We start from the raw sequence: 27938 nt of genomic DNA on the forward strand, positions 1-27938 counted from the left end.
ACATATGTAATTTTTGAGGAAGCCACTGTTGGTCCAATCTGTGTCCCTGTTCCTTTCTGTGTCTTAATCTTCATGGCTGAAAAATATGACGTGGTATATCTGCATTTTGATCCTAATCTCAAGGGAAGACAAGACTGGGTATAAACATCAACTGTTCTTTCTGTGGTTCAGATGGTTTCTATCTACCAAGGTTTGGATTTGCCCAGGAGTAGGTCCGCCCAGGTACTTGACTTGAATTTAGGATAAGAAGGTCTCTGACTTTCCCTGGGACTGGCAACAGGGTCGGATGTGCCCTCCGATAAATTGATTTGGGGTCAGAACCTTGTCTGGGGTTTCCATTTGCTCATTTTTGGAAAGAATTCAGATTCCCAATCAAACTTCATATGACAGAGAATTATTCTCTGCATTGTCCCCTTCCCTAAGCAGAACATATTAAGGAAAAGTTACTTGTCTTTCCCTATGACAACTTTTTTTCTATTTTCTTCATTTCTCCAATATTTCTCTCTTCACTTAATATCTCTTCCAACCGATTTCAAATTCTTTGAAACTTGAAAGCAATTAAAAAGAGATTTTTCTCTTATATTAATTTTACCAGTAGACTACCTTAGAGGGCTTGAAATTCAGATTAAAAAGGGGTATGATTTTTTTTTTCTCTACTGAAATTATATTGTTTTGACTATATTGAAACAGAAAACTTTTTCACAAATTTGATTTCTTAACTTATTTTTACCTCCTTACAGTGACTTTCTCATATTCTTTGGACGTTCCTTTTACTGTCTTTTCATATGGTCCATGGTTGATATGACTGAGAGAGATCACCCCAAGTCATGGGGAAAGAACTTATAAGTGGACCTTTATGGTCTAGATCAGTGTTCCCCTGGTCCCCAGGGTGGTGTGATTGGGAGGCGATGGAACCTTTAGGAAGTGGGACCTAGTGGGAGGTCTTTGGTCATCGAGAGTCAGGCCCTTGAAGGGGATTGTGAGACCCTAACCTCTTCCTGTTCTTCTTTTGCATCTGTAGTTGACTTTACTTGCTGGCTGCTGTCGCCTCTGACACTCCCACCCAAAGGTGGCCTAAAGCAAAGTGGCTACCTGATCTTGCATCGTGAAGTCCAAAACCATGAACCCAAATATTTCTCTTTATACATTATGTATCTCAGTTTTTTTTTTAAATAGCATTGCAAAGCAGTTTAATACATAGACTCTCTCCAAGTCTGTCCATCATCCCTGGTGTGGGGCTTCTGAGACAGAGAGAGACATACTGCTAAATATTTAGTTTATTATCTTCCAAAAGTGCCTGTCTTTAATTCTGCAGGAATAAACAAATGGAGTGAAATGATTTCTAAACTGCTCATAATATTATGTGATCCTAAATTATTCTAATCCCCACTGCTGGAGAGAGAATATATTATTCTAATTCATTAAGGTGGCAATAACTGGAAGGCTTAATCCTTGCAGGAAATGAAACAATTAAGAAGTCACAAAATCAGAGTCAAATAAGAAGTCTAAATAGATTGGGTAGCAATGACATCCAGAGTGCCTCCGCTTAGGTTCCTTTTAACTAAGTCACTATGGCCACATTCATGATAGGTAGATACGTAGGACTAATCCCCGGCAGGGACCAGAAAAAAATATAAATACATAAATACGGACACACATGCATACATGCTTTTATACATTATTTTTTTTTTTGGAATGTATGATGTGCTGATGAGCAAATATACATTTTAAAAGCAGGAATTCTTTCAGGGTTTTGGAAGAGTGCATATAATGATTTTCAGACCCAAGGCCTAGTAGATCTTATAAGGGTCCAGAGATTTTTTTTGAATCTTTTCACTTGCCACTAAATTCTAAAGACATTTGGGTCCCAAGGAATGGATAGGGGTCTGCCAAGTGGAAAGCCGGACACAGGGGAGTGAGAGTTCACTCACAGCACCTGTGAGCTCAGTGTTAGCAGGAGTTGAGGATGATGGGTCTGGGGTGAACTGACACCCTGGTACCTTGGGCAGTCGGCAGCGGGGAGCTGTCGTGGTCGGTAAGGAGACGAGTTTGGTTGGATAGATGATTCAGAAGGGCCACCGGGAAGCAGCGTGGAGAAAAGATGAGGCTGCTAGAAACCAGAGTCAGGAGAATGGTGGCAGACTCCTGCACAAGAGAGCGTGTCCAGGAGGGCTCAGCAGGGGTTGGAAGCACAAGATCTAGTGACCGGTTACCCTTGGGCAGTAAGTGAGTGTGTGTGTGTGTGTGTGTGTAGGAGAGATACAGACAAAGAGAAACAGAGGAGGGAGTCAGAGGGAAAGGAAGGAGGGGAGAGATAAAGGGAATGGGCAGGAGCAGAGAAGAAAAGGAGAAGACAGATTTCCAAGATTCCACTCTTTGGTAATATCTAGCTGAATTATTTCATTAACCTCGCTCCTCTCTGTGCATACGCATTAGACATAAAACTGCAGGATAACAGGAGGAGTTATCCCTTTTGCTCACTTACAATTTTTTTTTGTTTTAATATCTGAGATTTAGCTCAGGGGTGCTTAACCACTGAGCCACATCACCAGCCCTTTCTATTTTTTTATATACAGACAAGAGCTGACTAAGTTGCTTAGGGCCTCGCTAAGTTGCTGAGGCTGGCCTTAATTTGAGATCCTCATGCCTCAGCCTCCTGAACCACTGGGATTACAGGTGTGTGCCACCATGCCCAGTTCTCACTCATATTTTTTAAAAGACAGTTTCTATAATCAGATTAAAAGATCTAACGCCTTCTTGGCTTTTTTACTTTTACCTTGACATCTGGTCGTTGGCTTTTTATCCTTCCATTTGCTTCTAATGTTTAAGTCTCCCAATTCATTGTTTCTTAAACAAAGGTTACAGAAACCTGAGTCTGTGCCAGTTATTATTCTGAAGGCTGGAGATATAAGAATGAACAGAACAAAAAGAATTCTCTTTTGCCCTGTTTGAGTCTCAAGTGTTATCAGTCTGGTGCATTCTCAACCATCACTCTGTTTTCCTTAGGAGCAATGAAGTCCTAAGACCTGCTGAAGAAGATACCTCAACCCTAAGTCATTCTTGTTTTGTTTTCCTGGCAAAGAACCTCAATCAGGATAGTCAAGATTCAGAGCCTCTCCTGAAGCCTTAGATGTTCATAAAAATCAGGAATTGGCCCAAATTCCCCAAGAAGAGCACAGAGTTTATTTTCCAACTGGTCATTTTCCTAGGAGGTGGCAATTCTTCTGCAGTGAGCAGTGAATGTTTTCTTTCATTTCTTCTTTCACTCAAATGGAGTTTTGTTTTGCATATTTTGAAAAGGATTAAGTTTTCAAAAGATCTGTGAAGATGAGGCTGGCCTGGGACTGGTTACCCTGAGTGTTGGAGGATCCCTGAAATTGGCAGAGTGTTGGGGATCCAGGGGTGTGATATGCATTTCTTAATCAACAGGCAGCACCAGACTGCAAGAATGTTTTGCAAATGTATGAGGGAAACAGTGCAGTGAACTCAGGAGCCTGCTGATGTCCCCAGAGCCTGATGAGTTTAGAGAGCATTTTTCTATTTCTCTGAATATTTTTCTGGCAAGTTCCATCTCATTTCTTGCTTTGCTGAAAATATTCTTTCGCTTAAACAAAACCTCTACTGTTTGAACTCAAGCCTGTTCTAACACTGCTCTTCTTTGCTAGGATTTCAGCAGAAGGAGCCCCTGCCTGCTGTGGGCTCCAGAGACTGTCAGTCACTTGTAGGGACCCCTACGCTGAACAAGAGACTCTGGTTTGCCCACATGGTGGGGACTGTTGTTCTTCACCCCCTCTCCTGTGACCCCCAAGCTCCCAGTTTGTGCCCTTGTGATGTGTCTGCTCCTGAGGCAGGTGGATTTATCTTGGCCCACTGCCATCTGATGTTCTTCCGCTCCACGCTGTGATAGTCACCGCCTTGGAGAAGTGATGAAATTGGCGCCTAGCAGTGGGTTAACCAAGGATAGAAAGCTGTAACGCCACCCGAGGAATGTGTCACGTGTAACAGCAAGACAGAAGGAAGAGCAATTAATTCTGCTGTGAGGTGTGAAGCAAGGTCAGGCGCAGAGGTGACGTGTGAATTAGGACTTTAAGGATGAGTGGATATGCCAGGAAGGAGTGGTATTGCAAGTCAGGAGGATATGATCAGGTGCTCAGAGGTATGAAACCCCAGGTGTCAGGCAGGACTATCGATTAGTCCAGGAACCCGTGTATAATAGTTGTCACTAATGACAAAGGGCTTCAGACTTGAGTGCCAGGCTGGGCAGCTGGATTGGATTTTGTGTTTAAAGGGAAATCAGAGGTTTTTAAGCAGTTAGGAAATGGAATTGATTCTGGTTTTTAGGACTACCTCTGTGGAAGAAATGAGGAGAGCAGTTGTGGCAACAGAAGGTCAGGGGCAGGGAACCCATTGGTAAGTGGTGTGGGCAGTGATGATGTTGACCCTGGCTGGGGTCACCACTTGACCTGACGCTCTCTCTTGAACTCCAGTGTCTGTTCAAGTGTCCCCTCCAGCTCAGCAGGACCTCACAGAACTCCTGCTTCTACCTGCTCCACCCTAACCCTCGGGTCCCGCTGTAACCAGTCATCTAATCCACTGCCTTCCTGGCCCTCATCCGCTGCTCTCCTCCCCTGCTGGTCTCTGTACTATCCTGTAGACACCCAGGCTCACTCCAGCCCTCCTGCTGCCCTACCCTTCTGCCTTCTGCTCTAGCTTCCCCCATAACTGCCCTCCCCCCATAACATCCTCAATTCCTCACATTCTTGCTCCAGCCTCACCCTCTGCCCACTGTGCTTAAGTGTCTAATGCTACAACCTACCTCCCCCATGCACAGCTCCTTCACTTACCCAATTTTTATTTTTTATAACATTAACCACCTCCTAGCATGCTATATAATTTTCATATTTCCTTTATGTATATTTTTAAAAATATTTTTGAGTTGTCAGTGGACCTTCATTTTTATTTTATATGCAGTGCTGAGACTCGAACCCAGTGCCTCTCCCATGCTAGGCAAACACTCTGCCACTGAGCCACAACCCCAGCCCTGCTTTATGTATGTTTTTATTGCCTGTTTTCTCATACTCAAATATAGCTCTGCAAGGAGAGGGTTCTTCTATTTTTTACTCACTACTGTATCTGAAATCACCGAGAACAGTACCTGGCACCGGAAAAAAAAGAAAGAAAGAATGAATGGGCATTTTTCTGGAAAGAATGGCAGATGTAGGTTAGCAGAGTGGAAATTGTACCCCTTGGCATTCTATTGGCTTTCAAGATGGAGAAAGAAAAAAGTCAAGAATGATTCTGGAATCTTTAGATTGGGATAATGCCTTTATCTGATATAGGAAAGGCAGGAGAAGAAATATAACTGAAGGAAATTGGTGAATTCTACTCGGATCATGTGGAGTCAGGATGCTTGTGTAGCAGCCAAGTTCAATTACTTGGCCTGTGGACTTTCCTTAATGGATAAGTCAGACTGGAATTAAAATTCTGATATTTGCTGGGCACAATGATGCATAACCTATAATCCCAGTGACTCGGGAGGCTGAGGCAGGAGGATCACAAGTTCAATGCCAGCCTCAGCAACTTAGTGAGACCCTAAGCAACTCAGTGAGACCCTATCTTAAATAAAAATATACAAAGGGCTGGGGATGTGGTTAACTGACCCTGGATACAATCCCTGGTACAAAAAGAAAAGAAATCTGATATTTACCAGCTGTGGGGTGGATGAGATCACCCCCAGCAAGGGACAAAATAGGAGAAGGAAGTAGAAAGACAGTCAGAGATGTTCAACTTCATTTATGGGACATTAGGGGCGGACAGCATGTGCCAGTCAGTATCCTCGATGCACACAGTGTGTTCCTCTTTGAATACTTGGACACATTTCTTGGAAGCTAGATAAAAAGGCAGTTGTGTAAAGAGGCAAAGACTGAGATGATTTTAATAACATTTGTCCCAATGTCTTGGGTAAGTCCGTAGAATGTTTGGGTTTCCTCCCAGGCCCTAGTGTCCTCTAACTGCCCTTATCTCTAACTTCTTCATTTCTACATGCAGAATAGAAATGAAGCATAGGCTTTTGGACAGTTCCCACTCAAGGTGACAGAGGTCAAGCTGGGGATGTAGCTCTGTGGTAGGGCTCTTGCCTAGCATGCACGATGCCCTGGGATCAATCACCAGCACCCCCAAAAAGAAACAGTAAGAGAGACCAAGATGGCAGTCATCAGAGCCCCAGTCCAGAGCATTAAAAATGCCAGCTGTTGTTTTCTTCATGGATTGGTTGTAAAGACTGTCCTGCCTGTAGCATTTGCATTTCATGTCCTATGGTCCCTTTGAGACACTTTGCTGTAAGGCTTCAGTTTCCAGTTTCTCCAAATAGTCAGAGATCAGTTCAATGAATTGTGCATGTTTACATGAGCCGATGATACTTATTCCAGCAAAAGACTCTAAGGAAATTCCAATAAAAAAATATTTTCTTTTCCTTGCCTCTCCTTTGTCATTATTATGGTTTTTTAGAAGAAGATTCTCAGGGAAAAATCAGCAAAAAAAATATGCAAGTGTCTTTATGAGTTTCAGAAACTGGTGCTGATTAGAAGGACCTGTTTGGGCTTGAATGTAGTAGTCTTCCCTTCTGGGATCTGAAGACCTTAGTAAGCTCTGTCCCCTGTTTGTAATCTGTTGAAAGCTACTGTTAAGCTGGTTGTATCCACTCACATCTGTGAGGACTTTAAAGAAATTTTAAAAATGGAACTGAATTGATTTCTTCACTCCATGTGCAAGCGTGATGTGTGTGTGTGTGTGTGTGTGTGTGTGTGTGTGTGTGTTCTTACCTAGTAGAGAGGGTTTTCTTGATATAATTATGGCTTTTCCCTTTAAGGCAGGTCTTCAGCACTGTTGTGGGCTGAAAAAGTATTGCCTTGGGGTCTCTTCCAGCATCTTCCTTTCTTCTTTAGGTAGCAGCAACCAAGTCATTAGGGATGGTTTGCTGTCCCTCTGTCTTTGCAGCAGGAGCATAGCTATAGCTAATGTACAGTAGTGCCAGACGTCTGTCTCACAGTAACAGCAGTGATACCAAAAGTGAGAGTGCTTGTTCCGTCCAGCGGAACCGGCGCAGAGAAAGGAGACACCACCAATCTTTAGTTGACCAGATTTATTGCGTCCTCCCTGTTTTTCTGCCTCCTTTGTTCTGCCACTATCTCCCTTCTTATTCCCTCTCCCTCTCTCCTCCCCCCAGGCTCCTAGCTTATCAGCCAATTATAGCAAAGCTTTCTCTCACACAGGAGAGCATGCAGAGGAATGTCAGCATAGCACTATATGAATCACGAGCTGTCCACGCGCGGCATGATATTAGATAGCCAATCCTAGAGCCTGGCGTCAACACGTCATAAGTCTCCAAGGAACTAGTAGGCAAGCAACCTTTTTGGGTACTTCCTTATTTTGGTATCCAGTGCCCTTTGGTTCACTGCCAGGCACCATCTTGTCCAAGACGGCCCTCAACAAGTGCTGTCATTGTTGCTGGTGGGAGGGGGATGTATCTGTTAGTGCTGCAGTGATGCTGCATAACAAAGCACTCCAGACCCAGAGGGTTAAAATAACAGCCCTTGGTTCTTCCTTACCTGTTGATGGGTGTATTAGTCAGGGTTCTCTAGAGGAACAGAATCCACGGGAAGTATGATTATAAAAAGGGGATTTATTAGATTGACTTCTATGAACAGAAACTAGATAGTCCACAATGGCCGTCTGCAGCTAGAGAACTGGAAGAACCAGTAGCTGCGCAGTCCAAGACGCAGAAGCCCCAGAACAAGAAGGGTCAACAGTGCTACCCTAGTCTGAGACCAAGGCTTCTGGAAATCTAGGGGGAGAATCACTGGCAGAGTCTGCTTTGGAAGAGTGAAGAAGCGAGAGTCCGGTATCCTCAGGAGATGGAAGGAAGCAGCGATCAAGAACTGGTTCAAGAAGAGCCGAGCTGCATCTGCATCTGCTTCCTTGTTCTTCCAGCTTTTATTCCATCTTATCGGGCGGTGCTGCCCACACTTAGGGAGGGGCTTCACTCCAGCTGGCTATCCCACATGCCAATCATTCCTAGACACACCCTCATCGACAAACTCAGAAGCCTCTTAGTCATTGGCATCTCTTAATCCAAACATGTTGACAATTCAAATTAACCATTTCAATGAGTTTCCTGATGGTTGGTTGTTACAGGCTGGCCTGGGTTGGGTGGCTGTGCTTCACGTGCAGATGCAACTGGGCTTGGCTCTGTTGTAGATCAGACTCAGGGTTGCTCAGTGTGTGTTATTCCAGAGCTCAGATTACAGGAGCATCAGCTCCCTATCGGAGAGTGAGAGTTATTCTCATAGTGATTCCAGAAGCATAAAATGGTATATTAGTCAGGGTTCTCCAAAGAAACTATACAATTCATATTTTAGAATAGAACCAACAGAATATGTATTTTTATAAGAGGGGATTTATTAGATTGGTTCACCTGATTACAGAGACTGAAAAGCTTCACAATGATCATTTGCAAAATAGAGAGGCAGGGAAGCTAGGAGCAGCTCAGTCCCAGAAGCTGAAAGTCTTAGAATAAGAGATTAATGATGCAGTCCAAGGTTAACGGCCCAGAGACCTGCACCCTTTCACCCCAGGGCTGCTGGGCACGTCTCAGAGACCAAAGGCCAAATAGGTCCACATTCAGGTCATTTCTTTCCCACTCAGTTCATTGACCCACCTGCCAATCTTCCCTGGAAACACTCTCAGAGAGACAGTCAGAAGTTTGCCCTGCCCGTTCTCTAGGCACCTCAATCCAGTCAAGTTGACACCCCAAATTTACCATCACATACATCTCTGTGGCATCAAGTCTGTCTAATTCCATTAGAAGAAGCCAATGACCGGGCCAAGCCCAAACTCAAGAAGCACAATCTGCCCATTAGGGAACAAAGAAAGTGAGATGGCCAAGACGAACATCCCATCAGATAATTAAATTTCTAAGAGAGTAAATTTCAAATGCTCACCATAAAAAGTGATAAGTAAATGAGGTGAGTACGTTAATTAGCTTGATTTAATTATGCAACGTTAATCGTACCATTGCACTGTACACCACAAATGTATGCAATGATGAGCTAGCCATAAAAAAAATACAAATAATGTTTTTCGAAGTATATTTATCATGTGGGAAGGAGCAGAGCATGGATTCTTGTCAAATAGTATTTTATTCTGTGGCCATGTGCCTTTGGAAGGACATATGCAAACTTCCAATTCACTTGTCTGTGCATTCAGCTAAAACTGATTGAGCTCCAGCTATGTAACAGGTACTGTGATGAACACTGAGATTATAATAATGAAGACCCAGAGGAGTTTAGGAGACGCATCCTGGGATGTTGCTGGGAGACCCAGTTGAGGCGTAATTTTGTGGGATAGGAGGAGGCAGATGGGATCTTGGACTCTAGAAAGGAATAGGTTTAAGGTTTGGGAGGTCTTATACCCTGCGGGCAATGAACGTAATTGACATTTCCCATATTCCAGATACTAGGTTCTTTCTACTAGCCTCTGGCCTTCTGAGAGGCACCACACAAGATTTTAATGGTCTAGAGGGAGTATGGGTATCTGGGGTCTTGAATTGAGAAAAAACTTGACATAGCATGTCTTGGAGATGGACTATACCAAATGAAGACAGGAACCAGGACCCTGTTAGAACCAGGCCTCAACTGTCAGGATTCTGAGACTCCCAGAGAGATGGCTACCATCCTAGAGAATTCCTGGACTCGGCAGATTCAAACCAATGGGATAAGCCACTCTGTCAGAAGTTTCCAGAATCATGGTAGTAATAGACAAGGCAGCTAGATGGTGGAAGAACCAAATCTTTGTATCTCAATTTTCTGCAGTTGTGATTGATAGATCTATACAGCCCTGATAATTGTCTGGTCATACTGATACTCAAAGGTATCTTCAAGGGGCTGGGGTTGTAGCTCAGTGGTAGAGCACTTGCCTAGCATGTATGAGGCACTGGGTTCGATTCTCAGCACCACATATTAATAAATGCATAAAATAAAGGTCCCTCAACAACTAAAAAAAATATTTTAAAAAAGGTATCTTTGAAAAGATTCATATACATGTTCCAGGTGACTGAGGATTGCATTTCATAAGAAAGGAATAAAGCTATAGAGGCAAATGTTCCATCCACTTAGAACAGTGGGGCACAAATCACTAAGACCTCTTTCAAGGAGTTCTTTGAGACCATCAAGATATTGGAAAGTGAAATCATGAATGAGCTGGTAAGGAAGTTTTCATTAAACCTCCTTAGCAGAGAAATAAGTAAAGCTTGGTAAGTATCCCAGGATGGCAACCATCAAAAATATAATCCACAAATGTGACTAGACCAGCATTATTTTTTACTGACTCGATCAGGACTGAGTAGATGGTCAACTCTAATTTTCAAACTTTCACCAGACTCAGGCTTAGAAAATCCAACGTGATCATCAAAATATTACGAGCCCTCACTGTTTCATGTCTGACCCCACAGATAGAGCAGGCAGGAAGAACATTTGCATAATCTGTTATGCTATGACAGTGACTTTAAGCACTGTCCCTATATCAGTATAAGTTTTTCTCCCTTTGGAATTTTCTGAAACACACATTCAGTGGTCATTTCCAGAATCTAACCATCCCAATCACCTATTGAGAAAAAACACAGCATGAGAGAAAAATCCATTCAACCTGGTTTTGTAAATAAAATTTTGCAGGAACACAACCCTACTCATTCATTTAGATACTGCCCATGATTATTTCTACAGGACTAAGTAGCAGTGAGGGGCTTTATGGTCTGAAAAGCCTCAAATATTTACTCTCTCCCTTCAGAAAAAGTTTGCTGATCTTGCTGTAGGAAGTAGACTGGATAAGTCATCAGGCACAGAACCTGAGTGTCTGGATAGAAACTCTTTTGCTTATAAGTGACAGGATTCTTTCTGGAGTCTGAGTCTGAAAAATCCCAGGTGCAGATGAATCTGGGAGTTCAAAGATATCCCTAGGGCTCTCTTGCTCCTCTTGCTTCTGTTTCCTGCTATATTGGATTCATTCTCAAGCAGGCTTTTCCACGGGGTAGAAAAGATACCAGGATGTCTTATATAAAGTCCTTAGCTTTTCTAACTGCAGAACAAAACTGATCCTCTTTCTCCCACCATCAGTTAGAATTCCTTCCCTGACTCCATGGGCCTCAGATTGAGATGGGTGCTCAACCCTGGTTCTGCTGCTCTGCACAGGAGTGTAGAAAGCTCTAGACTGTGCATTTTGTTATAGGTCCTTCCCCCACTCATGAGAGGAGGAGAGAAGGACCCTGTTTTTGAGAACCCCAAAGGTAGGGGAAGAGGAATTCGCAACTGGAAGCAAACTCTTTAAGGAGGGTTGCAAAGTTAGTATGAAAGTCAGTGTCCTGAAATTCTTCAGGTATCTTGTGTTTCTCTTTGGCCTCTCACTGTGTTTGCTTCCAACTACTTCATTATCCATCTTTTCTTTATCTTGGATCCTGAAACTCCTGTCCTTTGTGACTCTTTTGCTTCACACTGCTCAGGACCTGTTTTTCCATTCCCTCCAAGTTCACTATAGAAGGCTGTTGTGTGGTCAAGATCTTAATGCAGACATGCTGTATTTAAGGGCAAAAATTACTCATCCCAGTACAGTAGAGACAACTCAAAATTTAGCACTAGTCTTTCCTCTCCAAAGAGAGTTACCAACTATTCCTCACCATGAAGAATGTTTTTACAGCCCTTTGTCCCACTCAGGCCCTTGTTAAGAGTGGGCTAAGGAACTGAACATACACTTCACAGAAGAAGAAATACAATTGATAGACAAACATGAAAAAATGTTCATTGTATCCAGTGATTAGAGAAGTGCAAATCAAAATTACTCTAAGATTTCTTCTCACTCCAGTCAGAATGGCAATTTCCAAGAACGCAAGCAACAATAAGTATTGGCAAGGATGTGGGGGAAAAAGTTACCCTCATACATTGCTGGTGAGACTGCACATTAGTGTAACCACTATGGAAAGCAGTGTGGAGATTCCTCAGAAAACTTGGAATAGAACCACCTTTTGACCCAGTTATCCCCCTCCTATTTATGCCCAAATGACTTAAACTCAGCATACTACAGTGACACAGCCACATGAATGTTTATATCAGCTCAATTCATAACAGGGAAAATATGGAACCAACCTAGATGCCCTTCGACAGATGAATAGATAAAATGTGGTACATATACACAATGGAATATTACTCAGCTTTAAAGAAGAATAAAATTATGGCATTTGCAGGTAAAGGGATGGAACTGGAGAATATAATGCTAAGTAAAATAAGTCAAACCCATAAAACCAAAGGTCAAATGTTTTCCCTGATAAGGGGATGCTGATCCATAATGGTAGAGGGGAGAATGAAGGGACTTTGGATTGTGCAGAGGGGAGTGAGGGGAGAGATATTCTTGGTCAATTCTTCACCTTGAGACTTTTCTTCTCAGTAGACTCCAGACTCCAACATCCTGAAGTATATTTATTTTTTCTTAGAATATTTTTAGTTTCTCTGTCCTTCTTCAAATTAGGTTCTAGAGTAATTTGTACCCCCAAAACTTTCTAAGCAACTTCATGAAGCCAAGTGCATACTGTAACAGTAGCAAAAGTTTTGAAAGTATTGTGCTGTTTGTTGTCATAGTGGTTCTGACAGATTCTACCTAGAGAACAAACTCTCAGGGAGAAAGGAAGTAAGGAAAGGACTGGGGAGGGAGGATTTTACTTGCTTTCACATGCTTGTTTTTCTTTATATTTGGAAATCACAGCCTTTATAAATGGGCTTTCCTTTAAAGAAACCTTTCTTCCATCATCTGTAAAGTGTATAAGACTTTTGAGAACAAATTCAGGGTTCATGTGCCTCTCTCTGCAATGAGGAGAACATATTTCATGCGGACACTGACTCAAAAATGTGAGAAATGTAGAGAAGTCCTGAATCTAATCCCCAATCCAGATCCAAGTCCAGGAAGAGAACAGCTGAGATCAACTAAAACCAGCTGTCCTATGGAAGGAGATACACATGCTTGTTGTGAATTCTTGACACCCTTAAGGTTGCTTGTTACATAGTAATATTGCAGTAATAGCTGATTGATGTCTTTGAGTTGAGAGCCAAATCAAGTCAATGTCCACCAATCTTTATCTTTACAACATTGCTTTCTTCTTACCTCTAAGGACACTTATTCTTGCCTTACACATTTGTGCCCTCTTCTTCCACTCATGAAACTAACAGTTCAAAGGACATAAAATTCATCTCTCTCATGTCCTGTCATAGGCATGAATCTTTGTATCTTGTTGCTGTTCAATAAAGATTTTGAATGAATGGTAAATTTAAGCCTCCTATTAGTGATAGATACTGATATAGTGGATCTTGAATGGCCCTCAAAGGCCCATGTGTTTTAGGCTTAGTCCCTAGGTTGGTGCTATTTAGACCTGGTGAGACTAGAGGGAGGTCTTTAGGTTATTGGGGATGCTCTCTTGAATGAGATAGGAACCCTACTTTCTTCCTCTTTGTCTTCTTTGCTACCTAGCCAACTAAGTGAGCATTTTTGCTCCACCACAGACTCCTCTGACATGATTCACTGCCTCGCCATAGACCCAGAGAAATTGAACTGATAGTGGACTGGAATTTCTGAAGCATGAGCCAAAACAACCCTTTTCTCTTTATAAGTAGGCTTTCTTAGGTATTTTGTTATAGTGACAGAAACTGACTAACACAGTGATGGATGGAAATTATATGTTGATTACCTACTGGAAAATAAATATAATTGGTCCCAGGTGGGAACAGGTGAAATTTAGGAGTGGATTGGCACAAACTCATCTCCCTAAAAATGACAGACTTTAGACCTGCAACAGAAGAAATTAGGTGAACCACAGTAATTTACTATGTACCACTAATGGCTTTGTTTTGCCCTAGTGTATGGTGGGAGATTTTTTTTTTTTTTTTATTCATCTGAAAGGCTTTGTGATTAGAGTAAGTGACTGTATTAAAATGAGTATAGTTTACAGATAATACTGTCTGCCTTCCCAAGAAAAATCTGTTCTGTCTGGAGAGTGCTCTTGCCTCTGTTACTTAATTCTTCTTCATTTCGTGGTTTCAGTCGAACAGGCTTCCTTAAAATGGCCAAAAAGCACGTTGCTCTGTGTGCTACTCATCTGCATGGTATTTATCTGTTCAAAGACAAAATGTCCAAGAAAATATGAAAATGGAAACAAACTCATGAGAGAACACTATGGTGGGCTGGGGTTATGACTCACTTGCCTACCATAGGTGATGCACTGGGTTCAATCCTTAGCACCACATAAAAATGAATGAATAAAACAAAGACCTGGTGTCCATCTACAACTAAAAACATTAACAAAAAACAAACAAACAAAACAGAACATCGTGATACCTCCCTTAACCTTGGAACAACATAAAAATAAAATATATAGTAGATCAAGGTGAAAATATCATGAGTCAAAGATAGGCAGATGTGGCGTGACTAAAAAAAGTGAACCCACCCAGAACTTTGTGCGATGATTCTTTGTCTTTGGTCTGAAATAATTTGGGGTGTTTTTAGTCAAATGTCAGTTAAAAAAAAAAAAAAAAAAAAGGAGGGAAGGCTACTTCAGATAAAAAGGCTCAAAGAAGGCCATGATCATCTTTGACCTCAGAAAAGAGAGGATGAGATAGTGTTAGCATCTGACCAAGATCTGAAAGGAGATTATGTGGGCTGGGGTTGTGGCTCAGTGTTAGAGCTGCTTGCCTAGCACGTGTGAGGCACTGGGTTCGATCCTTAGTACCACTTATAAATGAGTAAAATAAAGGTATTGTGTTCGTCTACAACCAAAAATATATATTTTTTTTAATGAAAAGAAGGGGCTGGGGATGTGGCTCAGTTGGTAAAGTGCTTGGCCTGGGTTCAATCCCCAGCACTGCAAAAAAAAAAAAAAAAAATTGAAAGGAGATTAAAAGTGTCTTGGTTCTGCTCAGGTGAAGACTCCTCAGAAAAGTTCCACAGGTGACTTCCCCTGGCAGGAGAACAAGGCAGGGGTAACGCCACGGTCACTGCGTATGTGCCAGAAAGCCCCTGCGCTCCCCACACTCAGAGCCTTCAAGGGTACAGTTTGGTTCCAGGCATATGATTAAGTTTCTGAGGGAGAAATTGTTGACATTTCAAAGAAAGTTCCCCCAGTTGTCAGGCACCTTGGCACAGGAGGGCCCATCTTCCTCCTGGTGTCGTGACAGGGTGATTGGTCTCCATGACCCCACTGGATTCCGGCTTCTTAACTTCAGTCTTCTGGAACTAGAATAACTAGCACGTTTAAACATGTCTGATAGATGCAGATCACTGTTAAAACAAACATTCATTAAGTGTCTGTTATCTGCCAGGCATGCAGGAGGTCATACTAGAAGCCAGGATGTCACGGTTTAAAAAGAAAAAAAAAAAAAACTGATTTGTGTCTTTGGGAAACTTAAATCATAGGGAATTGAACCTGTCAACAAATCAATAGTTTTAGATAGTGAAAAGCAATACAAGTAATTTAAGATGGGTTTACGGAAGGTGGTGGAAGGTGGGGATTGTTGCCTGTGATTCTGTGATTTTTTTTGGAGTAAAAGGAGAAAGAAGGTTTATTGCTTTGCTAGCAAAGGAGAAACACAGGGGACTCCTGTCCCAGAGGCTGTGATTCTGTCCATCAGCAGGAACAAGGGTAAGGGTGGGAAGAGGATTTTTTTTTTAAAGAGGTGACTCAAAGGCTGCATTCCACACGGTCTCTCTCTGAAGTTGTAATTCCCTTGTTAATTTGGGAGACAGTCATTTCTGAGATCTTCTGGTGCAATCCCCAAAGTCTGGGTGACTTTCTTCCTATGGCAGGTGAGTGCTCATGGACAGATAACTCTGCCTAGGATGGGGAAGAAAGGTGACCCTGTTTCCCCTGAGTTTAGAGAGGGACAGAGATTAGGGAGGAGCAGAGAGAGAGGAAGAGTTGCAGAGGCAGAGCAGCCAGGGCTATAGTCAAAGCATACAGTGGACCCCCGTTACATTTCCCCACTGTCAATTTCTAGTGTCCATTTCTACAGAAAAATGGGCAATGACCTCTCCAGGCTGGGCAAAGATGGGGAAAGAAGCCCAAAGTCCTTATTCTTTTATCAGCTGGGGAGTGGATCGTTAAGGGTATTCAGCACCAGAGCAATTCAGAGGTCCACAGTGGCAGATGGCAGATGGCAGGTGACTGGATGAGGCACACATAGGGCAGGGATCCTGCTAGGATCTCATACACAAGACGGCACGGTGTCACGTTTTTGTAAACACTTAGCACAAAAACAATTAGTATTTCAGCCAGTCTCTGAAAACCAGGAAGACAATAACTCATAATTATATCAGTAGAAAACAGATTAAGTTTATCATTGTAGGCGGTTAGGAAGATTTGTAGGTCTATGAGGTCGGGCTCAAATTAACTCAGGACAAATTTGCAACTCTAGAGTCCTTTACGATCATTACTCGAGACTCTGGAGTTCTTTATGATCATTACTATTAGGCACTCCCTCACAAGAGCCCTATCCCTCTATAGCCCCAGCTTTACTTTTTATATGGCTGACACAAGTGTACATCTTAAGTTCCATTTTAAAAAACCATTGTTGCTGGGCGTGGTGGTCCACGCCCGTAATCCCAGTGGCTGGGGAGGCTGAGGCAGGAGGATCTCAAGTTTGAAGCAGCCTCAGCAAAAGTAAGGCACTAAGCAACTCAGTGAGACCCTGTCTCTAAAAAAAATACAAAAATAGGGTTGGGAGTGGGGCTTAGCGGTTGAATGCCCCTGAATTCAATCTGTGGTACTGCCCCACAAACAACAACAACAACAACAACAACAACATTGTTTTTTCTTTTAAATATCCAAGTAGGACTGTGCTTAGGCTATACTCTCCTGCCTGGTGTTTAGGATCAAGTTGGTCAGAATTGTCCTTGTTCCTATCTACTTTTAGGAGTCAGCCGAGATTGCTCAGAGAGCACTCTTGGGGGCAGGCTACTGTGATCCTTAATGGTGATCATGTCCCTAGCTGCCTTTGTCCCTGAGGACCAGCTCTGACTCCACTCATAGTTCACGTAAAGGGCCTGTGAATGCCCTTGTTTCTTAAAATGGTGTCGGTTGGGCTTCTGTCGATTCCATCCTAGTCTCCTTGACCCTCACACCTCTCATTCCTTCTGCACAAACAAGCTGCCTCCCACCCTGCTGCACCTCAGACTGACGCAGCGAGTCTCCTCTCCCCTGCCTGCCTATACAGGAGAGCAGAAGCAGCAGTTGGAAACGTCTACCGAGGGTCTTCGGGGACCTGCCCAGTGTCTAGAATTCCCCTTGTCCCAGTCCTCTTGATAAATGTTCACCTGTCTAAGTAGAAATTGTTTCTCGAAGTCTCCTTCACAGCTTCCCTCCTCCAAGAACATTTCAGATTCATGGCACACGGTGTCTCTGTCAAAGCATTTACTATAATTTGCCTGGCAATATAATTGCTCATAGGGTGGGTCTCGTATCATCACTAGAATAGAGTCCCTGAAGAATGGAGTCTCTGTCTTTTGAAAACACTTTTGAATCCTCCTCAGTGCTTGGCAACTCAAATTAATCTCTCTGATATAGAAATGCCCAAGAAGTTATGAAGTATCATATAGAATTAGGGATTATAAAAGTAATAACATCACATATAGGATGCTTTCTTGTCTTCAGGCATGGTACTATAGTTTCGGTGTTGAATGTCCCCCGGTGCCCATATGTATAGGAAAGTGGTGGAACCTTTTAAAAGTGCGACCCTGCAGGAGACCTTTAGGTCATTGGAGGTATGCGCTTGGAGGGTACTGTGGTACCCTGGCTACTTCCTCTTTCTTTTCTTCTTCTTTTTTTTTTTTTTGCTTCTTGACCTTGAGGTGAGAATGTCCTTCTGCCATACACTCCCACTGTCATGTGCTGCTGCTTCTCCCCGGGCCCAGAGCAATGGGGTCAATCAATCATGTACCAGAACCTTCAAAACTGCCAAACAAAGTAAGTTTTTTCTCTTCAAAAATTGATTATCTCAGGTCTTTCATTATAGCGACAGAAAGTGAGTGAAAACACACGATGCTCAATGCTTTAAGATAGAACTTGTGATCCTTGTTTGGGCTGGGGCAAGGTTAGCTTCTCAAACAGATAAGACCTTGATGTCTCAGTGGTTTGATATCATAATTTATTTCTTGCATATTCATGAGTCTGGTATGGAAAATTGACAATGCGTTCCCCTCCTAACAATGACTGCAAGAACAGCTTGTCTTCTATTTTCAAATCCACCAGCCCCTAGAGCTTAAAGTCATTTGGTGGATCTTTTATATCAGACTTTTTATGTGAGTCAGTGTGGTCCAGGACAGGCAGTGCTGGATAGCACTTCCACTCCTAGTCTGTTGGTTAGAACTCAATCACGTGATCCCACCTACACACACACACAGGCTGGGAAACATGGTCCCTGTCTGATCAGTGCTCCCCAGCACAGCTTGATACTACAGATGAGGCATATAATACTTAGTGGAAAGGTAGGCATCTTTGTTGCTGCAGTTATAAGGACCCTGTGAAATAGCAACAGGAAACTGGGAGAGCTGTCGTGATTTACTCTAGGTGCTCCCTAGAAAGGGCAGAACCAGGATTTGAACCTCATTCTCTTGTTTCCCTAGATTGCCAGAAATGGTTCTGGTGTCAGTCTCGCACTAGTGAACGAGCTCATTAATCCACCGGGGCCTTTCTCCAGAAGGGCCAGTCTTCCCAGGCATCTCTGTTTTCTCTGAGCTTGAGAGAACTCACTGTCTCACCTGTGGGCAGACCCACGCCCCTTCTCCTCAGTTTCTCTGGGCCTTGGTGCGTGGAGGATCCGGAGCCTGCTCCGTGCTCTTGTGAGGACCACGATGTCCCAGTTCGGGGGCAGGTTTTCAGAGTAAAGTGCAGAGGGGGGCATTTGATGCAAATTAGTGTCTTACCTTAGAAAAGGATGGGGTGTGAAGGTAGAGGCAGAAAATAGAAAAGGAGTCCATATTTCTTCCCTGCCATGAAATATATTTCAACCAATATTGGGTAAATAAGGAGAAAAAAATGAACACCGTTCAGCACATAGCTTGTAATCGCATTTCTAAGGCGAGCTATAACTAGGAATCATTCTTGTCTCTTTAACTTTTCTTGTAATAAACCAGCAGTGGATCTGATGTTTTTGAGAACAGTGACCTCATGTTCTGTACCATAGAAGAATCAGAAGGGCTTTATTAGTTAAGGTCTCGGTCAACAGTCCATTTGGGGAGGTAAAGCATCCTATAAAAGATGGCTTACAGGTCACACATGCTACTGCTGTGGGTACAGCTGTGGATGGGACAAGGGAGGGTACATGTGATTTGAAGCAGCCAGCCACAGCTTCCTAGAGGAGCTCGCTTTGAAGCTGGAGAGAGGGATGCAATTTAAATAAGTGGAGAAAGAAGGGCAGAGCATTTCTGAACCCGAGGATGGTCTGCATGCTCACTGGGTATGAACAGAGTGCAGCCAGGCTGGAGCTGAGAACTGCCTGGTTATAGCCTTGGCTGCAGTTGGAGGAAAGAGCCCAGCCGGAAGGAGTCAGAGGATGCGGTCTTTGGGAAAGCAAAGGAAAACTTTTCAGCCACAGAGCAGAGGGTTTCAGTGCTCACCAGTGAGGACTTCTTTTCCAGGAGAAGTTGTGATACTGCCGTTTACCAGTGAGTTCTGCACCCTCTAATGTTGTTGTTTGAGCACTAGAGAAGCAGCCAAGGCAAGCATATGAAGCAGGTTTTATTTAAAGGCAATAATACAGACTTCTTCTGGCAGGAAGAAGGGGGCCATGGCTGATGTTCTAAAGTCCCCAGAAGTGAGGGCACCCTACATCTTTTATAGGTTAAGGTCTCTCTTGTTCTCCAGTTCTCTACCCCCTTATCGCTCCTTCCTGCCTATGTGACTAGGCCTCGTTTTTTTTCAGGGGAGATGCATAAAGTGAGAAGCAAATGGGCAGGGTGAGGGCCAAAGTGATTCAGCCAGGCAAGGGCCCAGGGGGCATTAATTAGCAGCTCCTTGATAAAGGCGGGTAAATTTGGTAATCAATGGGCTCCGGAGATCCTTGACATTCCATTCTCCCAGGGGCAGTCTCCAACTTCCAGATAGATGGCTTTCATGGCCCCCATTTCCTCGATTTGACCCGATCCCCTATTTCTACATTAACTGCCTGGGCCCAATTCTGGCTTCAGTTGGAGGTGAGGATCTAGGGTTCCATTAGAAAACTTGAGCTCGTTTAGACTTTGGTGGGCTCGAAGGGCCAGAATTTAAGAAGATTTCTTCATAGTATGCACCCCTAACCTTATCCTTCCTTACCTCTTTGCCACCACCCCTGCAAATAAGGCCTTCCTCCAGTGCTCAGGCCTCAGGGCAGTTACACATGGGGTGCAATCCCAAGGAACAGAGTCTCCAAAAGCGACTTAAGTTCAAACATATGTCCAGTTAGTGGGGCAAATGCAAAACCTAGTTAAATTTGATTCAACAAAATCGTGAAATATGCCGTGTCTGGCCTTTCAGCAGCTTATGGTAATGCACGCTGTGACTACCACGTACCAGGGCTGACGCTGATGTCCCCTGTGAGATCCTTCAGTGCCCTTTGCTAGCTTTGACCCACTGGTGTCCAGTGTGCTTTTCCTCCTGACCCAGAAGATAGACTACAAGGCAGGAATTCACAGGGAAGTGCTGTTGGGACCCCCCACATATAAGAGCGTGAGAGAAGTGGGACAGGCCAGAGGAAGGACTGACCCATAATGTAGATGCAGAGAGTTCTGGGGCAGAGTAGCCTTTCAGGACTGTCCACAGGAAGCCAGGGGGCCAGTTAATGTCTCCCACGCTGACCAGCATGAGATAAAGCTGTCTCTAGGAGGGGCAGTCAACTTGGTTGAAGCTGCCTTCCTGGTGAGGGCAAATCCTGGGTAGAACTTTGGATCCGAAACAAGGTCTGGGTAGAACGGCGTCCAAGATAGCTCCTGGCAGACATCGCTGCGAATGACACAGAGACCAGCAGCTGTTGGACCCTCATGTTTAGTTAGCTTTACATGACCGTGACCAAAACATCTGACACAAATAACCTAAAGGAGCAAAGGTTTATTTTAGCACATGTTTTCAGAGGTTTCGGTCCATGGTTGGCTTTGGGCCTGTTTTTTGGGGGCTTGTGGTGAAGCAGAGCATCATGGCAGAGGAATGCTGCTCCTGGCAGCCAGAAAGCAGGGGTTGGGAAAGGAGGGAACGGAGGCAAGATACAGTCCCCAGGGCACCCACTTCCTCCTACCATACCCCACCTACCTACATTTACCACCTGATAGTTCATTCACATTATTAATCCATCAAACAGATTCATCTACTGACAAGGTTAAATCTCTCACAATCCAAGCATTTCCCAAAAGTACCCCCTCTGGACGGTGCGACATTGCCTAATGTGATCTTTTGGGGAACATTCCAGACTCAAACCACAACAACCCCCTTTGTCAATTCTCTCAGAAAGTCTAGAAATGTCTCTGAATTTATATCCCCCAGGCATAACCCTTAACCAACGCCTGTCATAAACCTTCCTTTATCACCACAGGATCGATTCTGAGATGTGACACACGGTTCAGAGTTCCCCGTGGAACTGAGTCCATTTCCCTCAGTGGACAGAATATTTGCCTGACACGCCACTTTTACTTGACTGAATACCTTCTGGGTCCTACTTCCCCACCCCAAGTCTACTGGTTTTCCTTAGTAATGCTTCCTAATAAATCACTGACGCCTTAGTTCTCAACTTTGTGTTGTCTCCTGGAGAAACCAAGACAAAAGAACTTTGTGTCCCTTGGGTAGATTATTTAACTTCTTTAAGCCTCAGCTTATCTGCAAAGTGAGCATAATAATAGCAATTACTTTGTAGAGTTTCTGTGGCAACCGTGAGAAAGTACCTAACTCAAAGTTAGTGACAGTCAGTCCAGGTAACTGTGGATTCTGCGTCTGTGCATTTAACTAACTGTGGGTCAAAAAAACTAAGGGGAAAAATGACATCTGTACAAAACATGTACAGACTTTTCATTATTTCCTAATACAGTATAGCAACTATTTACATAGCACTTGCTGTGTTAAAGATTATAAGTAATCACAAAGTGATTTAAAGTACATATTTGCATAGGTTACATGCAAATATAATACCATTTTAAATAAAGAGCTTGAGCATCCAAGGGCTTGCATATCTGCGGGGGGTCCAAAACCCCATAGATCCTGAGAGATGATATTATTGAAAAAAGAAAGCTATTCTTAGCCTGGCACCGGGGTACATGCCTATAATCCTAACAGCTCGGGAGGCTGAGGGAGGAGGATCACAAGTTCAAAGCCTGTCTCAGCAACTAAGCAATGTTCTAAGAAACTTAGCAAGACCCTGTCTCTAAATAAAAAAATAAAAAATATAAACATTTAAAAAGGGCTGGGGATGTGGCTCAGTGGTTAAGCTTCCCTGGGTTCCATCCCCAGTTTTGGCTTCAGATCTGCTATTTTGCTGCCACCATTATTCTCCCTCTCCCGACACCATTTTACAACCTAGACTGCTAGCTATGAACTTCCTAGTCAAGGCACTGGTCCAATTGTTATTAGCCGGTGAAATTCCACTATTTAAGAATAGCTCCCCCGCTATTTTCCCTCTCTCACTCACTCTCTCTCCCTCTCTCACTCATTCTCTCTTTCTCTCTCTCTCTCTTTTGCCCTCTGTCTCACACACACACATTTTTTTAAACTCTATAACTGTTGCCTGATTAATGTTTTACAGAAGTACTGCTTCAAGAACAAACTACCTAAATTAAATTGAGATAATAAGCCATCACCTCTAGGACAGATAAGATGATATAGACTCCAATTACATAAAAGGGGGTAAATAACTGTAAAGTCATAAACATTAAAGTTAAAGCCTAGTACTCTTACTTTATGACTGGTGAGACTGGCTTGCTGGATGTTTAAGATCAAACTTAGAGATCAAGATTAAAATACAGGGGCCAAGAAAACCATTATTTGGCTCTTGCCCTGTAAGTCAGCCAGAACCCAGGGAATGAGAGAAGTTTTCTAAGGAGCTTTGCAACTCTGGGTCACATGACATCCAGATCAGGGAGATTAATGAGACCACGAGAGGATGAAAAGTCAATCAGTGCACCTGCTGCAAAGAGGAGGGTCATTGAAAAAGGGAGACATCCCTGACGCTTCCAAAGGAAGCCACCTCATCAAGGAGACCCTTCCTAGCGGATGGCACTAGAGGAACTAAGAAGCTGCTCTCAAGTTCTCCATGAGAGACCCCTGTAGGAACTCAGCTGACCCTTAACAACAGATAAGAACAAGGTCAGTTTGACCAGCTTGATCTTGAACACCTAGCAAAACAGTTAAAACCAAAACATAGCCATTCCCGGGCATTTAAAAGAAGAAACAATAGTTAACCATAACTTAAGATGTACACTTATTTTAGCCCCAAGAATAAGTAAGACTGGAGGCTACTAAAGAGATTCTTAGGCAGGAGTGCCGATAACCATCAAGAGAAACTTCAGGAGTCTGAAATTTTGGGTCATTTTAAGGTCTACAGATCTTCCTAAACAGGATCATGCCTGCTAAATTGCCTACAGAAGTTCCTACAAGATCAGATACACAAGTTCACCAACCAGTTGGCCAGTCAACCGCTTCACCTTCAAGACTACCAGCCCCTCACACCAAAAGCGGAGACCTGTGATTCACTCTTGACCCCTCTGCTCCAAAAACTCTGCTCCCACCTAAAGCCCTCCCTAAGCCTCTTTTTAAACAGGAATGAGACTCTTCACCTTAATTAGCAGGAAGAAGCTACAGAAGAAAGACCATAGTCCCACCCTGGGTATCCGTAAAAACAAAAAGGGAGGAATATTGGCATCAGATCTGCCATTTTGCTGCCGCCATTATTCTCCCTCCCCCACACCACTTTACAACCCAGATTGTTAGCCCGAGAACCTCCTCACCAGCCATTGGTCCATATTGTTAACCCGTGAGCCTCCTCGCCAGCCATTGGTCCAGATTGTTAGCCCCTGAACTTCCTAGTCAGTCATTGGTCCATTGTTATTGGCCCGAGAAATTCCACTACTTAAGAACAGCTCCCCCGCCATTTTCTCTCTCTCTCCTCCTCTCTCTCTCTCTCTCTCTCTCTCTCTCTTTCTCACCCTGTGGGCAGACATTCTCCCTGTCCTTTTAATAAAATCTCTTGCGTGAGTTCCTGTGCCTGGAGTGGTTTCTGGGTACTTTCACCCTGTATCCAAAAAAAGCAACCGTTGGTGGTGTGAGAGGAAGGAAGCCCTCCAGATGGCCTAAGCAGGACAGCTCTGCACCCCCTGCCAGTGGATGTGAAACTCTACACCCGACATTTCAGCTTCCCTCCTGAGCAGGGACCACGAGTAAGTTTCAGTAAAGGGCTTTACAGCCCTGCCTGCACTTATTTATTTTTTAAGCGTCAAAGCAGGAAATCCCTAAAGGAAAGATAAGTGAGTGTTCTTTGGAGTTTCTGTATATTGAGTGTCCTGATTAGCTTCTCCTTAGAAGGCATCTCTCGAACTAATGAAATTAACTCGAGATGAAACTCGGGCTCATTTTCACATGCCACTCAAGTGGAAGTGCCTGGTATTTAAGAGCATAAGTTTTACTAAATGTGTTAGCTATTTTTCACTGGGAAATCATGGTGGGAGGGGTTTTGTTTGCTGAGAAAAACAAAAGGGCCCCTCATCTCTGGGGTCACCTTCTTACCCTTTTGACCTAGCCCTCCTGCCCACTTTGTTCCCCTCACTATTGGTGGAGCCTATTCCCATGATCCCTGGAACCCCTTGGCTACAGTCCTCAGACTCAGCATCCTACAGCGAGCCTGGCACAGAGACTTGAACTTGCCAAGGTAGCTCTGTTTGGTGAAAAAAATTGCTTTAAAGAAGATTGTGAGTTTCTTTTGGGCCTTAGTGAGAAAGTTGGCAGAAATGGTTAGCACTGGCCGCATGGATCTTAGTGAGGAGATTAGGGTGTGTGTTTGCCAACCTGGCCGATAGTTCCATTTTCTGCAAGAGATTCTGCAAAGACTTTAGGTTTCCCATGGTTAAAACTACCCTACTACTTTTGTGTATTAGTAAATTAAATATCAGGTATCAGATTATATATATGTGTGTGTTCGTATGTCTGTGTGAATATATGTATATGTATATATGATATAATTTCATATATATGCACTTACATATATTGTATGTTTGGTTTTTAAAATCTATGTATAATTTTGGATATATTAATATATATATAGAAAATTATATAAGGTACTTCTTGATTTATGATAGGGTTATATCCCAGTAAACCCATCATAATGGAAAATATTCTAAGTCACAAGTGCAATGAATGCCTCTAATCTACCTAGCATTATAACATAGCCTACTTTAAATGTGCTAGAAACATATGCCAATAGTGGGGGTGAAATCATCTTACATCAGGCATATTTTATAATACAGTATTAAATATTCCATGTAATTTAGCAAACACCTGTATCCTCCCAAGTCACCGGCAACAGTTTATGGTAGAGTGTCAATTATTTCCCCTCATGATTGTGTGGCTGACTGACAGCTGGGACTTTATTTTGGGGGGTGGGTGAGAGGGTCAGGGACTTGTTGCCCCTGCCCAGCATCCTGAGAGAGGATTCTATTCTCTATCCATACCCTGGGAAAAGATCAGATATCAAAATTTGAAGTCGGTTTTCTCCTGATTATGGATTGCTTTCACACCATCATAAAGTTTAAAAATCATAAGTCGAACCATCCTCAGTCAACAACCATCTGTATTTGGATCTTGAAATTCAAAAAGGGGAGGAACCTGAGCATTATCATTCATCTGTATCTCCTTTAACCTTCTTGCCCTGTGCCCATTCTCAAGACTAATCCAATTATCTGCCCAAAATACCTTTATTACCTTTCATTTTACCTTTGAGAAATCTGTCAATTTGTCTGTGGTTCAGTTTCCTCATCCATCAAGGGGAAGTAATGAAAAGACTTACCTCACAGAGCTGCTATGAGGACTAGTGAGTTAGGAATGTACAGTGCTCCGAGCAGAGCTTGGTCCAGAGCTAGAGGGAGATTCATTAACTGCATGATAATATTTAGATGCATCATAAAATTTAATTATAATGTTACAAACCTATTTGTTTATGAAGCACCCACTCTTTGCCATCAGCACATGTTCTGTAGAGGCTGTTCTTTGCTCTCTAAGGTTGTCCATGTATCTCCCTTTTCCATTAAAATATTTTAAATTTTCATATAAGCACTGCTGATTTTCTGCTGAAGTTTCCAGGTTGTGACAACCCCAAGGCCTCTTTGATATCAATGAGATCAAGCAAAAGGACACACTCAGACAGCAGAATGTTTTAGCGTACAACCTGGAAGATGACATTAGCTTAAACTTTTTCTCTCTTTACCATCATGTTGATGGAATGTGGCTATTAAAAAATAGTTATTTTTAAAAATTTAGCTGGGCATGGCATGATGGCACACACTGTAATCCCAGCAACTGGGGAGATGGAGACAGGAGGATTGCAAGTTCAAGGCCATCCACAGCAACTTTTTGAGATCCTAAGCAACTTAGTGAGACCCTGTCTCAAAATAACAAAAGATCAAATAAGAAGGACTGGGGATGTGGCTTAGTGGTTAAGCATGTCTGGATTTTCAAGAGAGAGGGAGGGAGGGAAGGAGGAAGGAAAGGAAGGAAGGAAGGAAGGAAGGAAGGAAGGAAGGAAGGAAGGAAGGAAGGAAGGAAGGGGAGGGGAGGGGAAGGGAGGGGAGGGGAGGGGAGGGGAGGAGAGAGGAAGGGAAGGGAAGGAAGTGAAGGGAGGAGGAAGGGGAGAGAGGGAGGGAGGAAGGGAGGGAAGGAAGGAAGGAAAGTTGATTTATTTAGTCCATGTGGTGTTCCTGTTTTTAAATATAGGGTTCCAGTCAGTGTAACCTTGCCTTAGCAAAGCAGCATGGGATTGTGGGAAAAGTAAAGTTTTTGGTGTCAGATGGAAATGGGTTTGAATTCTGGCACCATAGAAATACATGAACTTTTTTGGAAACCATATATAAGGAATTGTACTTGAAGAAGTTAGTACTGGAAAGCTTGTTTTCCTCCTGTATGATGATTTTGTTCAGACTACAGGAGCATTCTCAGTCGGGGACAGGTTTCTGTTGCCTGCACAAGAATTGATTGCTGGATAACAGGATACCTTTCCCCACACAAGCACAGTTAGACCTGGGTTTGCATCTCCCAATAGCTCACAGATTCAGCCCACGATCCTCTTGGCATACAGAGTTGACGACACTGGGTTTTTATAAATTTCAGGGCACTTGAGTTTAATTCTATCTTGGTCAGTACTGGCTTTGAGATCTTAGCTTCTTTAAGCCTCAATTTGCCCAACTAAAAATCAAAATGAAAATGCCTTCCTCATGGGGTCATTGTGGAGATCAAGTGACAACTGGCCCACAGTAACTTCTCCATTAACCACAGTTTTCTCCTCCTCTCTCATTATTATTCTTGTTTTAACCTAATTTATCATTTTTGTGGAAAATGTATTAAACTTGACTTTAGATTCTAGGAGCCACCTTCCTGCATTATTGTCACTCTAGGACTAGTATTTCCCCAAGTTTTGGTCTCTGATGGTGACTTCTACTATCATGGCGAGATGTCCGAGGGGACCCAAGTTTTTGTTGGGGGGAGTGATTCTTTTTCACTGGAGCCATAGGAACAGTTAACCTCAGAATGTCCTCATACTGTCCTGCTCCTTCTGCAAGCACTAGAGTCGCTCAAGTTTTCCTTATATAATTTCACATCATATTACATTTAAATTTTTCTATTTTAAAATTTACATATG

At 43.1% G+C, this 27938-nt stretch overlaps 1 pseudogene; it reads left to right on the plus strand.

Annotated features, from left to right (window-relative positions):
• The first annotated feature begins 2131 nt into the window (after nt 1-2131).
• LOC124971222 (E3 ubiquitin-protein ligase RNF114-like) overlaps nt 2132-27938 on the plus strand; it is a 53802-nt pseudogene continuing 27995 nt past the window's right edge.

The sequence above is a fragment of the Sciurus carolinensis genome, chromosome 19, assembly GCF_902686445.1.
Source record: "Sciurus carolinensis chromosome 19, mSciCar1.2, whole genome shotgun sequence".
Lineage (NCBI taxonomy): Eukaryota > Metazoa > Chordata > Mammalia > Rodentia > Sciuridae > Sciurus > Sciurus carolinensis.